The sequence below is a fragment of the Podarcis cretensis genome (assembly GCF_951804945.1).
Source record: "Podarcis cretensis genome assembly, chromosome: 10".
In the NCBI taxonomy this organism is placed as follows: domain Eukaryota; kingdom Metazoa; phylum Chordata; class Lepidosauria; order Squamata; family Lacertidae; genus Podarcis; species Podarcis cretensis.
Window position 1 is genome coordinate 32914739 of NC_137179.1, and position 14339 is coordinate 32929077.

Consider the following 14339-nt stretch of genomic DNA (forward strand, 5'->3'; position numbering starts at 1 on the left):
TAATGACACATTTTGTTGGAGTAGTAAGATGAGAATTACTCCCCCACTCCCAGTTGTTGAAAAAAAACCACACACAATTGCACTGCCACTTAAGTTATAGCACCTGTTATAGAAGCATGCTCTCTCTTCCCAATACGTGCAGACTTTGTTACAAGCAAAGGCTTCGTTAGAAGACACTTTGCACATGCCCAGATGCACACTTGTTTCAACGTGACATGGCCCAAGATTCTGGGTTGGTGTCTTTTTGTCTACATAAAGATAAGCACTCAGAGACTTAGTATAACTGATTGCAGTACAGTGGTATCTCGGGTTACATACGCTTCAAGTTACATACGCTTCAGGTTACAGACTCCGCTAACCCAGAAATATTACCTCAGGTTAAGAACTTTGCTTCAGGATGAGAACAGAAATCGTGCGGCGGCAGCAGGAGGCCCCATTAGCTAAAGTGGTGCTTCAGGTTAAGAACAGTTTTAAGTTAAGAACAGACCTCCAGAACGAATTAAGTTCTTAACCCGAGGTACCATTGCATTAGCAACAGTGGCAGCTGGTAATTTCCACAGAGCTCATAGTAGCTTCCCTTCTCTGGCAGTTAGATCTACACATGGCTACCAGCAGCTGCCCTTCCATATTAGGACAATTAGCCAAGTCCTCTACACAACACACAGCATGTCTTCCCCACTAACCTGCCACTCTCACAGCTGCCTTCTTCCTCTCCCCTTCTTGCTGTTCTGCACCACCTGCCTCCATGCCATGGACGTAGCCAGGGGGCAGGGGGCAGCTCCCCCCCCCCATCAAGTAAAACAAAAGAAATACTTAACTGACCAATCATGTCGGGTTTGCCCCCCCAAAAAAGTCCTGTCCCTTCCCCAACAAAAATCCTGGCTACGCTCATGCTCCACACTGTTCAGTTGCTACTTCTCTCCCTGTGTCACTGCCATCAGCCAGCACTATGACAACAGAAGAAGAATGGAAGAATAGGGGACAAATTGGTGAATTTGACCTTGCAGTCCTGAAGGCTTTCCCTATTCTTGGGAAAATATCAACAGACTGTCTAATGACGAACATCTTTGTCTTTTGCTTCTCATCAAGCTAAGGGCCCCATAGTAAAAGACAGCGATGCATACCAAAAATCCATGACCTCCAACTTTTTTGAACTGCCTCTACGGATAACACTTAAAAGTGGAAATAAAAAAGTTGTTTTGCTTCTGCCCTGTACAGAGTCGCAAACAATAGTAGGTTTGGCATCTGCTTTGTATGCAGTAGGAATTTTTGCATTTGCTTTTTCTACACCAGCAAAAAGACTATGACAGCATTAGTGGTAAATGTAAAGTGCATCCTTGCTGGAGATGACCAAAGACCAGTCTAGCCCCGGATCCTGTGGCCAGGCACATGCCTATGGTAAGTCTGCAAGCCAAGACTTGTACAACAGTGCACTCTCCACTTGTGCTTCCCACAAGTGGTATTCCGAGGCTTACTGCCTCTGAGAGTGGAAGGAGTACACAGACATCATGGCTAGCAGCATCTTCCATGAATTTGCCTAATCCTCTTTCAAATCCATCCAAGTTGCTTGCCATTACTACATCTCCTGGGAGCGATTTCCATAGTTTAACTGTGCGCTACGTGAAAAAGTGCCCCGTATAAAATGAATTTATGTTTTTTTATAAGTTGTATACCGTATGAGAAATCCTTTGAGACTAAGACTGCAGGTCACTCCTCTTTTGTCACATGGAAAATGCTGCTTCCTCTTGCTCCGGGTGCTTCTATGTTCATGTACCTGAATCACCCATGATAACAAAAACCACTCTGCTAACTGGGTCAGTAAATAAACAGTTTCTGCAGAGCGACAGGGGAGCACAAAATACAAGCTTTATTCCTACCAGACTTCAGCGGCAGCTTTTTCATTCCACCTCACCAGAAACAAAGTCAGTTTGCAGGGTGCAATGTGACTGTGAGGGAAACGGTCTTATCTTATTCTGTCTATTATTCTTAGCATTTCTCTTCACCAAAGTACAGGCATTTTTGTATTGTCACTCCTGCTAGAGCCAAAAGGTTAAGCTTTCAGAGAGAGAACATTGTTACTCTGAAATACGTATGGGGAGCCATTCACAACCAGCTCTTTGATCATTATTCTATTTCAGTTTGCAGTTTCCTGACACACATGGCACTGTGGGAGTCTTGGGAATTGCACCTGTACCCCCTTTTCCTAGTTCATACATTAGACATCACATCTAAACATTAAAATTGATTATTCTGATTTGAAATGTAATTCAAACGTTTTTTGATTGATTTTTCCAATACTCCTGGCTTACAAGATCACTAGCTACACAAGAAATAGTTTTGCTCATATAAAAGAAGGTTTTATATCCGCGGTGATAACCTGTTTAGATTCCAGATACTATCACTAGAGATGTGCTAGTTTTGCATTTTGCTTTCAAGAATAAAGTCACTGACCTCAACACCAGCTCCACTGCTTCCCACAACCAGTATATAAATGGAGGTCACTGGGCACATAACTATCTGTCTCCAGCTCTGTGCACACAAATAACTCACAAATTTGGTGAAAAGAACTATGGGCAAAGGGCACTTTTCACACAATGGGAACACTTTGCACAAACAACCTGTCTCCAGAACATTTCTAGAAATCTGAACATATTGCCAATGCTTCACTTCCTGGAACCCTTACAGGCACCATGCCTTGATACTGAGACACAAACACCCCTCAAACACCTCACAGGGCCCCTCAACTCACTATTACAAGTATGGGTGCCCAAACAGAGCTGTATAACACAGAGGACGACTGCTGCAACTGCCTTCAAGTTTGCCATTTGTGAATACTCTATTTCTTGTCTGAAGTGAATCGAGCTTTCCCCCCTCAACAGTTATGAGCAGTATCTCCCATGCAACCTCCAAGGGGGAAAATATACTCACTAGATTAACAGATTGGGGGCACTGCAGCATCATTTTGCGTGTTATGTGTGTTGTGATGCAGTGCAGTGCGTGTGTTGGGGGTGAGTTAACTGGCTCCCTCCATGTGTGGACAGCATGTGGATGTCACATCAGCACAGTCCCTGATTGGTGGGCTTTGGAGGGATGCTGGGGGGGCGTGTCTTCCCTCTTTATTGCATTTGGGGATTTTCTGTGTTCTTCCTCACCAGGGATACAACAGCCATTTCAAAGGAATAGCAATGGTGTATCTCCCCACCCCATGTCATTAGATCTGTCCAAGTTGGACAAGTTGCCATGTTATTTTGTGGGGTAGGGGAGGTTTCAAACATGCCTTATTTTTTGTTCTCCACCTTCCCCACCGCACCCCAAATAAACATTTTCCTTTGCTTAAAATTATCCATTTTGCTGTGCATAAGTTCTGGCCAGCCACCTGTCTAGTACAGTTCTTAGTGTTATCCTTGGGTGAATTAGACAGTGAAGGAGTGGAACTCCATTATTTAACAAAAATAGGGTGCACAGAACTCATGTATGTCAGTTTGATTTTTTTTCTTTTCTTTTATAAGAAACTGGCCAGAAACAAGTCAGAAATATATATACATATACTGTATATAAGGACTTAAGGATGTTGAGGGAAGCTACGAGAAGACGATGCAGCAGTGGAGGAGGGACACATTACCATGGCAACAGAAGAGAGAGGGATTGTTTTAGCAAAATTAATTTCTATGCACAAGATTCATCTAGAGGCAAAGCCGCCCATCAAAAGGTAGGCCTGAACAGTAGTTTTGCAAATAATAGGTTTCAAGATCTATACAAGATATCAAGTGCAGTTGACTTTTTAGACTCCCAAGCTAAGCTACCATTCTCCTGGTTCTCTCCCCTCCCCCCCTTCACAATCTTCACAATGCACAAAGCCCAACGATACAAGAAGACTGGTTAATTTCAAGGAAATGTTATTGAATCTGGAACATTTCAGCAGCTGAGCATTACAGACCAAGTTTGCTACTGAATGGCCATGAGCCACCCTCAGCAAGGGCTTGTTCAATGGCCTGGGGCACCTGAGAGCTTATTTGGTGGTGTTATCCTGATCCAAAAAACCTTGTTTACATTGGCATGGAATTCTGGTAGGATTTAGTCATGCCGCATTGCATTATTCTCTCTCACGCTACTCTGTGTATGTATGTGCAGTGAATTGTAAATTCCACCCACTTCTGAATGCTCAATATCACGATTGTGCTGCCATTTATTTCAGCGCTACTGTTTACTTTGCCAAAAATCCAGGAGTTGTTTTTTTACCTTTGAGATATTGGCTTGTAAAGATACAGAATTTCTCTCTCAATAAGGTGTCCCATTTACCAAGAAGAAGAAAAAGATATTAATTTCAAAACTGTCTGGAGACTTTTTGCACAATACTTCTATCCCATAGTTTACAGCAGCTTTTGCAAATAAGATCATATGCATACAGTTAATCCACTGCCACACTGCAAATAAACTGGTGTTATTAAGGCATTACATACTTCACACATCCGAAAAACCCCAGTCGATGCAGGTAATAAGACACTGTGCAGCGGAGAGTAAAGAAGGCTACCATGGGATATCCTGTCATGGTCACCAAAACAGGAAAGTGTTTCCAAAGGTCTACACCGTGGAAAAATTGATGAAAAATCACTAACAACTTTGAAATTAGCTTTAAACTGAAATGGTAAGATGATTTTAAGGAAATGAAAAGACCAAAGACCACATGCAAGGTTGCAACTCAACTGTATACTTATCTATTCCAGGTTAAAGGAGGTGAATTAAGATTCCCCTAATTACCTAGCCTGTTTGCTCACTAGGGCTAGGCGATATATTGATATATCATCCAAAACTGGTTTGAAGTTCACATCATGATAATTGTTTCGTAATATTTGAGCTGGCAATATATTGTGAATCACAATGTGTGTAAGGGCTAGGCCATATCTGGTTTTCAACATCATGATACCTTACCAGCTAAACACTGCAACATTATCACCACCTAAACCTCACAATATCTCCAGCTAAAAACTGCAATGTTATCAGCAGCTAAACACTGCAAGCTACCACAATGTCTGAAATAAGGATGGAACTACACAGAGGCAGACAGAACAATGTCCAGGCAACTGCTACTACTTAGGGGTCTAAAACAGATAAATGACAATATTATCAATAATCGCACACTCAGTTACACAACTGGAGGTGGCGGCAAGGCCTCACAGCAGTGACAAGGAGTGTTGGCAGCAGCCTGCAAGTCCTTGCAGAGGTGATGACAAGTGACAACAGTAATGGCATTGGCCTGCAAAGCCTCGCAGTGGTGACAGGATTTGGCGACAGGATTTGGCAGCAGAAGCAGCGGTGGCCTACGAGTCCTTGCGGCAGAAGCCTGCGGGGATTCGTGGCAGTGACAGCAGGTGATGGCAGTAGCAGCATCCTGTGAGACCTTGTGATGGCAATGGGAGATGGCAAGAATAGTAGTGGCAGCCTGCGAGGCCTCGTGGCAACACAAGCAATGGGGCTTGCGAGGCCTCGTTATGGTGGCAAGAAGTGGCAGCAGCCTGCAAGGCCTCTTGGAGGTAGTGGGAGGTGGTGAGAGAAACTGTGGCAGCCTGCCTCAGCAAGGCCTCACTGGCCATCTCTGCTTCTGCCACGATCTCCTGCTGCCACCACAAGGCCTCACAGGCCACCACTACTGCCACCACCATGACAAGGCCATGACAAGGCCATGACTTTTGCCACTGCTACAAGGCCTTGCAGGCCACTACTACTGCTGCCAAGACGACAAGGCTTTGTAGGCTGCTGATTATTGTGGCACCGTTGCCAGGCTGCCACTGCTCCCCCCCCCCCAACCATTGTTTATTCTGCTGCAGCCATGCTGCTGCCGCTTAGCAAGCCTGCTGGCAGTGTGGCAGTCCCAGATTATTTGTATTCACTATGACTCATTAGCATCCTTTGGCCTGAATACCACCATTTGGTAGCCAAGCCCAAACCCAAAAGTCTCATTTGGATGCATTTTGGCTTGCCTGCTGCTGAAAGTGACCATGATGTGATTGATAATCAGTTTTAGACCCTTAAGTAGTAGCAGTTGCCAGGACATTGTCCTGTTCGCCTCTGCATAGTTCCTTCCTTATTTCAGAAATCGTGATATATCAATATATTGCAATGTTTAGCTGGTTATATATCACAGTGTTGAAAAAGTTATTGCCTGGCCCTATTGCTCACTTTTAGCTGTTTTCAGCTTCAGAATACCCACCTGATCATAGAAACAGAGTGATGAAGGGGGCTGTTATCTGAAGTTACCTGATCAAGCATACAATTACTAAAAGTACATCTCATGCTTAGAAGTTTGGGTTTGCACCTTCTATTGCACTAAAAAGAAATAAACATTTCTGATGTTTTCATAAGCCAAATTAGGGCAGACTGTATAACATTCTGTGATGTTTGTTTCTTTTACTTGTCTCTGTTGCTTTAAGATTGAAAACCCAGCTATTCAGTTCCATTAGCTTTCAGACAGCAGGTGCTCAGCTAGCTGATTTAGCAGCAGCCACTGTGAATTGTTGGATGCGATTTACTGACTGCAGTTCCCTACACCCCTCGATGCCACTTAAGGGACAGCAAAATAGGGTCGGAGGGAAATCTACAAGTGAGGAGATGGAGATACAGGGAAAATCTGGATGGGGGGTTATTAGATTAGCAAATGAGCCATACTTCTGCCTCTTTTTATCTCCAGACTTCCAGGAGACACATGTCACCAGTCATTGTCTACTGACCTGCACTTCCCTTTTTAAAACAGGAGTTACATAAGCAAGGCCAGGAGACCCTACCAATGGATCAGCTTTAAACTCTTTGCTAACAGATTTTATGTGAATCTTTATCTAGACACTCAGGAATCAATCCAGTGCCTTTTCTATTAAACTGAGCCAGAACCAGCAGCTCAAATTTGACAGGCAACCCAAAAGAAGGAACTGAGTTATGATACGCATAGCAGAGCTTGATGTATTTTAGTGTGTATGTTTTTCCAGAACCCAAAGGAGTTGCTATAGCAGCTGTGGAGCATGAGACTTTGAAATGTTGATCTACAAGGTGGCAAGAGACGAGGCTTTGCTGCATTTGTGCCTTAGTGTATAACTGTAAAAAGTAGGTCTTCGAGGGGCTGAAAGTCTGTTTCAAAACATTTTGGTTTATTTTTCATTCCATTTGAAATTCAGGTCTCATCCATGTTAACAGAATGTAACTGAAGAGTAAAGCGGCAACTTCAGGGAAGATTGGAAGAGGAGAAGAATTTTAATTGCGTCTGATTTTAAAAGCTTCTGCTTCCATATTTCTCTAGTTTAAATATGACCGACATAAATATTTTAATAAAGAAGCCTTAAGATTTCTGTGTCCTCAGTAATCAGTGAACAGCCACCTCACACACCATACCGCAACAAGTGCATGTTAGCCCAATTCATATAAGTACAGCAGGCCTCTGCTTCCAGTTTCAGTGCCCTGGTATATAGGCACCTGTAATAATGTGTATGCCATGCACACGCATTACCTTTTGGTATGTATACGCTATATTGGGTTATAACCTTTTGAGCCTGAGAACTGCATTCCTTTGAAGGCAACCTTCTGGGGGACATATACCAGTGGTGGATGAAGACAGAGGCAAGAGTGGACAGAGCAACTAATGATCATCAATCTGTATTACAGCCCAAGACCAGACAACAGAAATAGCAATAAAAACACATGTAGAGCAACTAATATCCATTTTATCTCTCTATGGTAGGCTTGTTTAAACACACTTGGACATCCCCGCTCTGTCCTCCATTCAGACAAGAGTTACTATCACTGTTCAAGGACACACTCCACCTAGGCAAACTACTAAAGGAGGTGGGGGGAAAAAAAGGAGGTGAAAAACATGGCCAATGAGCAGCTTAGCTTGGGAGAGGAAGCCTTGCAGGAGGTGTGGTGTCAGCAGAGACCCAAGCATTAGATGGGAACATCTGAAGGTTCTCTATACCTAAGGTTCCTCACCTCTGAACTCTGTGAAGTGATCCCTGAAGCTCACATTAAATATCAATCCATCCTTCCAGCAGTCTAAAAAAATACTAGGAAAGGATAAGTCTTACATACACTTTGCATTATAAATATCCCCAACAAAAAATGTCAATTTCATACCTTATCCTCTGTGAAGAAGGGAAAAGTCCTTTGAGGATCATTGTCAAAACAGAGGCAGAGAAGTCACTAAAACAAAATAAGAAAGAACTTTTATGAGAGAGTTAATGCAAATTGTTAAGATGTGTCTATCGGGTTAAAAATACCTAAGCACCAGCAGAGGTTACATATTTCTATTATTTCATATATTTTAATCCCCCATTCTACTAGCCATGCAGTTCACTGTGCAGCCTCAGGCCAGTCACTCTCTCCCCTAGCCCCCTTCACTGGGTTATTCCGAGGATAAAATGGAGGCACTCCCATGCACTCTGGGCATCTTAAAGGAAAGATGGGGTTGGAGAATGAAAAAGAATGACAAGCAGATCCAAGCTCAGACCACAGCTCACTAGATGGCCTTAGGCAAGTCACTATCGCTACTACCAGATTTGAGAACTGATGAAAAATTATAAAGCATATTGTACATTTAAAGAGTGTTGCAGGAAATGCAAATAGAATTATGTCATGAAATCCAAACCAAATTGTATCCGATATCTTCCTCCTTATGCAAAATATATACAGTAGTCATGAAAAAGAGCTGTCACTCAGCCAACATAAAAGAAGGTCCCTTCCCTGAGATATGGAGCGTGTCACCTTGATTAAGCCCAGCGTTACTTGAATCAAGAGCCCCTTCATTATATGGTGAAGGCACAGGCAGCTGCATAAGAGCTGCTTATGCCAGATCAGACGAAGAGTCTCACAGTCCCACACTGTCTCCCATCCTTGCCTTAGGGCAGCTCACCAATAGAGCAAGATGGGGGTAGCTGTCCCTTGTGGCTTGCTCCCAGCATCTGAGGTACACTGAATATGGATGTTGCATTTATCTCTGGCAGCTAATAGCCATTGATTTACCAGCTAAACCTGAGAGAACAAAAACATTCTGGCAAATAAATACCCACCTTGAACATCAGCTGCTGGGAAAGAGAAGCAACTGGATTCCTCCTTGCCAGCTCCTGACATTCGCATTATGCCTGGGTTCCTCCCCTCCTCCTTCCCATGGATGTTTAGGAAACACTTAAAAACGAGCTACCCTCACTTCATTATCAGCCGGCTTGGAAGAGGATTGTTTTGTTTTAATATGTGATCAATATCACTTCCCTTCCAAATCATATCGCCTTCCACCCAAGCTGTCAGCAAGTCAACAAGGGCTGACCTCTTCTGGCAGCTCTATTTAATCAGACCCTGAGAGGGAGCGAGAAAGAGACAGACAGACAGACAGACAGACAGACAGACAGACAGACAGACAAACAGACAGAGCCTGCCGTTGTTTGCACTTTCTCTCTGTCTCCCTTCTCTTTCCCTGACATGAGTTATGCAGCATTTCATTCTACAAAAGCCAATCTGATTCTCACTGTGCAAATTTCTCCACGGCGTCGCTCTGTCAGGGCATTTCAGCTCTGACCCGCAAATCTTCCCACATAACTCTTTCAGTGTATCTCTCGCTCAGCCTGACACATCTCTTGCCATGCTGCTCGCCTGGATTCCACAGTTCTATCAATACACTCTCAGGCATGACTGCAAGATTGCAATGCCCTGTTCTCGATTCTCTCCCAAGTTCAGTCAACTTCCTCCCCCTGGAGTAATAAGGTCTGTATCGCAAGATTTGTTTCAAAGAGTGTCCTCACGGGGAAAAATCCGACCACCAGGCTAATTTCATTTTCCACCTAAACAGCGTTTTAGCTGAAGAGGCAAGGACTGTACAGTGCATTCTAAACCACTGTTTACACAAATAAATGTAACCCCCTGCCTAGCCTATATTAAATGTGTCGTCTCTGTCTCCTTTCTACCACTCAATTATGAAGTGGGGGATTATTTTCTTCCTAAAATATGCAGGAATTATTCTAGAAAAGGGATATATTCTCTCCTGGTACAAACATTGTAGTATGAGGCAGACTCTCCCCTGATTTTCTTAGCCCATGGAACATTCTAGAAGAGAGCTATGGAAGTGGGTATAGGAACTTCCGAAATATCATCTATTTGGCTTCCTAACATGGTGCCCATTTTCTCTCACCAAGATTTTCAAAAGCAAGTTCCTGTTAGCAATTCTTGCTTGGCTAAGAAAACTAAATGTATGTGCCATACTAAGAACTCTGATGTGCCCCTTATATTAGATGGATAAACAAATGAAGCTACCGGTATATACATTAGTATAGCAAGAATATCTACTATTTCCCCCCTAACAAGGAGGAAAAGAATCATGGCACAGAAAAGCAGTATTTAATCAAGTCTCTTTACCTCAAGCACTGCCTCCCACAGAGTGCAACCTGCAGCTCCCGCTGTCATTAAAAGACACTAAGATATTAACCAAGAATTAAGCCCAGAGAAGCATGCTGGTAGAAATATACAAACGGAGAGAGGGTGAAAGTGGAAAGAAAGGTTCCCCTCACCCCCGAATTATCCATAGTAAATACACAACGTTAAATAACCTGCTGGTGAGGGCTTTTTGGAAGGGTCAGGGAGAAATCTGTGCCTCCCTTAATAGGTCCATAGCAGGGGTAGTCAACCTAAGACCAAGGAGTCAGATGTGGCCCATTCACCTTCAAAATCCGGCTCGTGGACAGTCGGGGAATCAGCATGTTTTTACATGAGTAGAATGTGTCCTTTTATTTAAAATGCACCTCTGGGTTATTTGTGGAGCATAGGAATTCGTTCATTCCCCCCCCCCTTCAAAATATAGTCTAGCCCACCACATGGTCTGAGGGATGGTGGGCTGGCCCACGGCTGAAAAAGGTTGCTGACCCCTGGTCCATAGCCTTGCTCTGTGGCCTGGCTTTTGATATCTGTGTTTCCTAGCCTGATTCTTGTACTACATAGGCCCTTGCCAAGCCCAGAAGTGCGAACATTGTTTCTCTTTTCTTTCCAAATACAACTCTCTCTACCTATAATAGAGGGGAACAGCGGGGGTCACTGTGTGCCTAGATTTTGGCATCTAAGGAGTCGATTTGCAGTTCTTGGCTTCCCAGGAATTAAGAGATCTGAAGGTTCTGCAAGGCCCTGTGTTTTTCTTTTAATCCTCCAGAGATCACCACCAGCTACTGGCTTTAATTCACTTAGTTGTTTTGACAGACCTGTACCCCATTAGGTGACCATCCCAAATCTCTCAGCTTAATCCTGCATACCTAAAAATCCATGGGAGGGATATTTCCACTTCTTAAGCCATGTGACCCCATGGGGAGTAGAGCTACACCCATGGATACTGACCTTGGACCTGCAGATTAGAACTCAGTACTCTTCACTCTCGCCCACCTCTAATTTCAAGCTGAACAAATTAAAAACAAAAGGTACTCCTCCAAAGGAAACCTAGCTATAGACTTTTGTGCAGTTCTTATATGAAGTTTCTCTTCAAAGGGGCCTTGAACTTGAAAAGCTTTGCAGGAGAGACAGTATAAAAGGAATAACATTTATTTAACCCCCCAGGGTGCTTCCACAGCAGGCATTTAGTGAGAAACTGCAATGCTTCATTCACTCACATCTCGGTATGCCAACAGCATTTCCTGGGCCTAGTATATTGTATGTGGTTTGGGGGCCCTGCACACACACAAACACACACCCACACACCCCCTGGTAATCTATTGGCAATAACTGTTGCTTATGTAAGTACGTATATTAGCATAGTCTACCTCACAGGGCTGTTGCAAAGATAAAAGGGGGAGGGGAGGCCACTGTACACAATCTTCGAGCTCCTGGAGGAAAAGGAAAATGCAAATATACATAGACAGATAGTCATTCACAGATCCTGTAAAGAAAAATAAGCATGCCAGAAAAGTAGCCCCACCACCACTTCAACTGCAATGAGTCATATTCCTGGTTATTATTATTATTATTATTATTATTATTATTATTATTAATTACCCGGCCTTCACCCTAAAGTGGATTACAACAGGGTGGATTACAACATTAAAACATATATTGAAAACAGTGTAAAACACACAAACAAGGTGGGTCCTAAAAATAGATACCTCAAGTGCCAGGGTAAAGATGTGTGTCTTAAGCGAAATACCAAAACAAAACAAAAAGGTTTGCCAACCCAGATCAATGACAACAAGCAAAAAAATACTCTAAGTATGTGCAGTTTCATAACTCTGATATCTGAACTACCAACTCTCAGCCTAGCTTACATCATAGGGTTATTGTGAAAATAAAAAGAGGAGAAGGGGAAAACAATGTACACAGCCCTGAGTTCCTAAGAGGAAAAGCAAGATGCAAACAGGAAACAACAACAAGCAAGAGATACCCTAAAGCATGTGTGGTTTTTACAACTCTCAGCAAACACACACTCATGAACAATACTTTTGCCATTCTTGATAAACAAAAAAGTATCCTTATGTTAAAATACAGTCTGTAGGATTTTTAACTTGCTGCAGCTGCAAGGTGTTTGATAATTTTATGGTTGTATCTGCAAGTTCATTTTGTATTTCTGTTTTTATGGTTACTTTATATTAATAAATAACAGCCCCATGACAAGCAGTAGTTGCTGTGTGGGAGAAATGGAAAACTTGGGGTCTACAAACTTATGCAACTTTTCATTTTCATCCTTGCTGCAGTCTTTAGGAGCCTACAGTTACATAGGAACAAGTTTCCTTTTTTCCCCTTTGTCCTTTTTGGTCTTCCGAGCAATCAGAGAGATGAGTAGCTGCTTCCAATCTCTTCTCAGAACACCTTATTAACTACAAGGCACCATGCCAAATCCCAAATCCCAAGACAGGGCAGTCTCAGATGCCATCCAGGAATTCATGCAAAGGCAGAAACGTGTTTGGTAGTAAACTAATACAGTACTACTGCCAGAACAGGCCAATGTCTGAAGAATTCTAGTTGACGGTAAATGGATTCTATCAGAGGAAAATGATGGGATGTTGTACTTGTTTCTTTGTCAGGGGGATATGTGGACTGAAGGCTTGTTTTTTTTTATTATTAATAGCACATAGCATCAGTAATTTAACAGGTATTAAGAGCTTAGCTATATCCCAATTCCGGAGACATGTTGGGTCTGGCTAATGACACAAATTTTAACTGTTGCAACAGGTTGTAGTCATGCAATTCTGTCTTTATTGCAATTTGCCTGTTGCAGTGGGTTCAGAGAGCTTGTCTCACAAAACCAACGTCCCTCTGCTTATGCATTTCCCTGCATACATGGAAATGCCTCCAGAGTAAAACCACAAGAGCCTACAGCTGACAAGAGCTTGTTCAGCAGGTAAAGAGAAATGGTCAACTGAGCAGCTACTATTATAAACACAGGAACCTGAACTGATGTAGGCAAAAGGAGAAATGCCATGCCAGAGGACAGGAATCTGACACCAATGATTAAAGCAAATCTCTAGGAAATGTTTCCCGACAGTGAAGTCTATTAGATTGATGCATAGGCTCCCAAGGGATACAGTGGAAATCCCATCTCTCTGCTCAATTGAAGAGAGGAAGTGAGCAGTAAAAATCGCAGTGCAGGGTACTAAGCAAAGAGCGAAATGGACAGTGCCTATCTGCTCAGATTTCAGTTAGCAGGCTGTGGTCTGTTTCCATACTAATTTTAAAAAGCATGGCAAGTCCAAGATGAAGGTGGTAGTGAGTAGCTTTTATTGTCTATAATCTGAGAAGTGATCAAAGACATGTACCAAAATCAGTGGCGTAGCGTGGGGGGTGCAGGGGGGCCTGGCCACACCGGGCGCAACATCTGGGGGGGGCACACTCGCCGCCTCCGGAGTCGCCGAAGAGCCTCGGGCGCAGGCTGTAGCAGAGCCCCATGTCTTGCGGAACCGATGAGCTGTGCGCGCGTCCGGGCTGAAGGCGTTCGGCAGGCAGCGGCTCTCAGCGCTTGCCGTGGTCCCCACGCGTCAGGGCCGCGGAGGGCGCACCAGGCAGCCCCTCCTCACAGCCCCGCCGCCGCCGCCGCTGCTGCAGCTGCTGGGCCATGTTGCATTTTCGTCACCTCTCTGCCCTCCTCCTCCTCCGGGCAAGCGGCGTCGTTTGGGCGGCAGCGCCCGCGGCAACTCAGATCACCTGACACGGACCCGCCGCCGCCGCCGTGGCTACCTTAGCGTAAATACCCCAGCCCAGGCAGCAGCAAGAAGAAGCTGGCAGCAGCGGCAGGTTAGGGGTTAGGGGCGCAAATTACTTACCTTGCCCCGGGTTAGGGGGCGCAAATTACCGGTACTTGCCTTGCCCCGGGTGCTGACAACCCACGCTACGCCGCTGACCAA

The 14339-nt window shown here is 44.0% G+C and overlaps 1 protein-coding gene across 3 annotated transcripts in view; it reads right to left on the reverse strand.

Moving 5' to 3' along the window:
* TCF20 (transcription factor 20) overlaps positions 1-14339 on the reverse strand; it is a 196930-nt gene that overhangs the window by 150862 nt on the left and 31729 nt on the right. For 2 of the 3 annotated variants that reach the window (XM_079993911.1, XM_079993909.1), the window contains exon 2: positions 8116-8181. The gene's annotated coding sequence lies outside the window, so the exon portion shown is untranslated. Of the gene's footprint in view, positions 1-8115; positions 8182-9047; positions 9348-14339 lie in introns of those variants that run through there. The other variant, XM_079993913.1, reaches the window with a different exon arrangement.